Source organism: Dasypus novemcinctus, unplaced genomic scaffold (genome assembly GCF_030445035.2).
Source record: "Dasypus novemcinctus isolate mDasNov1 unplaced genomic scaffold, mDasNov1.1.hap2 scaffold_176, whole genome shotgun sequence".
Taxonomy (NCBI): domain Eukaryota; kingdom Metazoa; phylum Chordata; class Mammalia; order Cingulata; family Dasypodidae; genus Dasypus; species Dasypus novemcinctus.
The window spans coordinates 331,888-334,706 of record NW_026688163.1 but is presented as its reverse complement, the minus strand read 5'-3'; positions in this window follow the sequence as shown (position 1 = coordinate 334,706).

Here is a 2,819-nt window from a genome sequence, read left to right as displayed (position 1 = left end):
GGGCCGGGGCCGGGGCCGAGCGAGGATGCGCCGGCGGCGGGGCTGGGCGCGGCGCGCAGGCGCGGGGGCGCGGCGTGACGTGCGGGCGGGGGTCGGGGCGGGCGCGCGGGGCGGGGCGGGCGGCGGCCCCGCCTCCACCGGCAGCGGCGCCGGGGTGCGGCCGGCGGGGCGCGTGGCGCGCGGCCGGGACGCGGCGGGTCGCCGGGCGTGGGGCGCCCCGCGGCGGGGTCCCCTTCGCCGTGCCGCCCGCCAGCGCGCGGGCCGGGGGCGCACAGCCCGGGAGGCGGCCCCGACCACGCGGGCAGGAAAAGGCGCCCCCGCGCGCCCTCGCGGCTCCTGCCCGCGCGTGGCCGCCCCGCGGCCCGGAGCCGGGGGTCGAGGGGCGGGGTCGTCGGGAGGCGGCCGCGCGCGGGGCCCCCGCGAGGACGCCGCCTCGCCCACCTCCCAGCAGGCTTTTCGCCTCTCCGCCCCCTCCCCGCAGGCCTGGCTGCCGGGGAAGCGGAAGGCGGCGGCGGGGTCTCTGGGCGCGGTCGTCCCCCGCCGCCCACCCGCTCTGCCCCGGAGGGCGCGACCCCCGTTCTCCTAGTGCCGGCGGGGGCCGCACCGACGCCACTGTGGGCGGGCCCCCCCGCAGGGCTGGGAGCCCACTCAGACCCGAGTCCACTCTGACCCACGGAGCCCGCTCAGACCTCACAGTCCACTCGGACTATGGAGTCCATTCAGGCCAAGGAGTCCACTGAGACTGAAGTCCACTCAGGACCAGAGTCCACTCAGACCACGAACGCCACTCAAAGGGAAGAGTCTGCTCAGACCATGGAGTCCACTCAGACCACATAGTCCAGTCTAACAGAAGAGACCACTTAGACCACAGAGTGCACTGACACTGAAGAGTTCAGCCAGACCAAAGACTCCACTCAATCCCAGGGTCCACTCAGACCAATGAGTCCACTCAGGCCATGGAGTCCACTCAGACCATGGGGTCCACTGAAATGGAAGAGTCCACTTAGACCATAGAGCCCATGCAGATGGAGAGTCCACTCAGACCACGGAGTGTGCTCACATCCCAGAATCCACTCAGACCGTGGAGCCCACTCAAATGGAAGCGTCCACTCAGAACATCGAGCCCACTCAGACCACAGAATCCACCCAGACCCCAGGGTCCACCCAGACCCCAGGGTCCACCCAGACCCCAGGGTCCACTCAGACCCCAGGGTCCACTCAGACCAGATTCTGCGCAGACCCAGATTCCACTCAGACCTTGGAGTCCACTCAGACCATGGGATCCCTCCTCTCACAGGATCCTCTTGCCCGTGGAGACCCCCGGGCTGCGGAGCCCACTCAGAAGGGGTGTGCTGTCAGGGCCGCCTGGAAGGCGCGGGCCGAGGGGGGTGCAGTGCGTACGGTGGCCTTCCGCCTTTCTGCTGGGGAACAAGTCCCCCACATGGCGCGTCTTCCAGGGCTGCTAACAGGCGCTGGGACGCAGGGTGGCCTTCGGTCCCGGGGCTGGAGCTCTTGAAAGCGGAGATCTGGACCCGGAGCTGGAGGGGCTGCAGGGACAGTGGGCGCGTGGCGGAGGCCGAGGCCGGGCGGGCGCGCCCGCACGCTGCGCCGCGCCCCCTGCTCCACACTGGCCCGTGGCTTCCCGCTGCCTCCTCACCTGCGGCAGCCCAGCAGAGCAGAACCGTCAGGGCGGGCGCTCCAGAGGGGGAGGCGGGCACTGGGGGCTCCTGTGCGTGGCGCGTGGCTCCTGTGCGTGGCGCGTGGCTCCTGTGCGTGGCGCGTGGCTCTTGTGCGTGACACGGGGCTCCTGTGCGTGGCGTGTGGCCCCCGGCTGCCGCCCAGGTACGAGGAGCTCACCGTGACGCCCCGCTGCACGCAGGCAAAGGCTCTCGGCGCCTGAAAGGCAACGTCGGTGGCTGAGCACAGAGGAGCGGGCAAGGAAGGACGAAGGGCACAGGGTCTCCCGAAGCCACGAGGAAAGAGTCCAGGCACCCCGCCTTGTTCCGGGCGGCAGGACGGGGTGTCTGAAGGGCCCCTCCAGAGCCCAGCGGCCAGAGCCCCGCGGCCAAGCCTGGGGGCCACAGCAGCGGTTCCTCTGAGAACCTGGCTGACCCCTGCGTGCCCCGAGCCTTCCAGCGCCAAGACCTTGAGGGAGAGCAGGTGGACAGCGCGGTGTGGCACGGCCTCCAGAGCAAAAGCCTGGGTGACCCTGTGCTCGACCTTGGCAGGCGCCCTCGCCTCTGAGCCTCGGCTGCCCTGCCTGTGCCGGATGAGCACGCGCTCCGCAGGTAGGGGCTGAGCTTGCCTCTGCACCTGGCCGCGGGCACCTGCCGAGTCCTCGGCTTTTGGTGACCGCGTGCGTGAATCCCAGACGTGGTGCTCCAGGCTCCAGATCCAGAGCCCCTGGAGTACCCAGCCCCCCAGATGAGATGGGTTGACCCCAAAGGCTGCCGGGGTGGGGGATTCAATCCCGGGTCTGGCAGCTTCAGAAGCCCGTTCTTGGGGAATTCCGAGCAGGTGCAGGTGTGTGGGTGGGGTCCTCCCAGCAGGCGGCGGGGGATGCTTGTGGCTTTACTTGAAGGGGGTGCCCAGGAGAGAGGAATGGGGAGGGAAGCTGGTGAGCCTGGGGGCTGCCAGTGTGGCGCGTGGGAGGGGAGAGGGTGGGGGGCTGGGGAGAAGGTTTGGGGGGCCCTCCGGCCCCCGTCAGCAGGCAGATGCCCCTTCTCCCAGGAGGGCTGCTTGGTCTCCCTGGCGCCCTCTGCGTGGCCTGGAGCAGCTGGGTGGGCAGGGGTGCAGTGTTGGGGGCCACGCACCCCTGC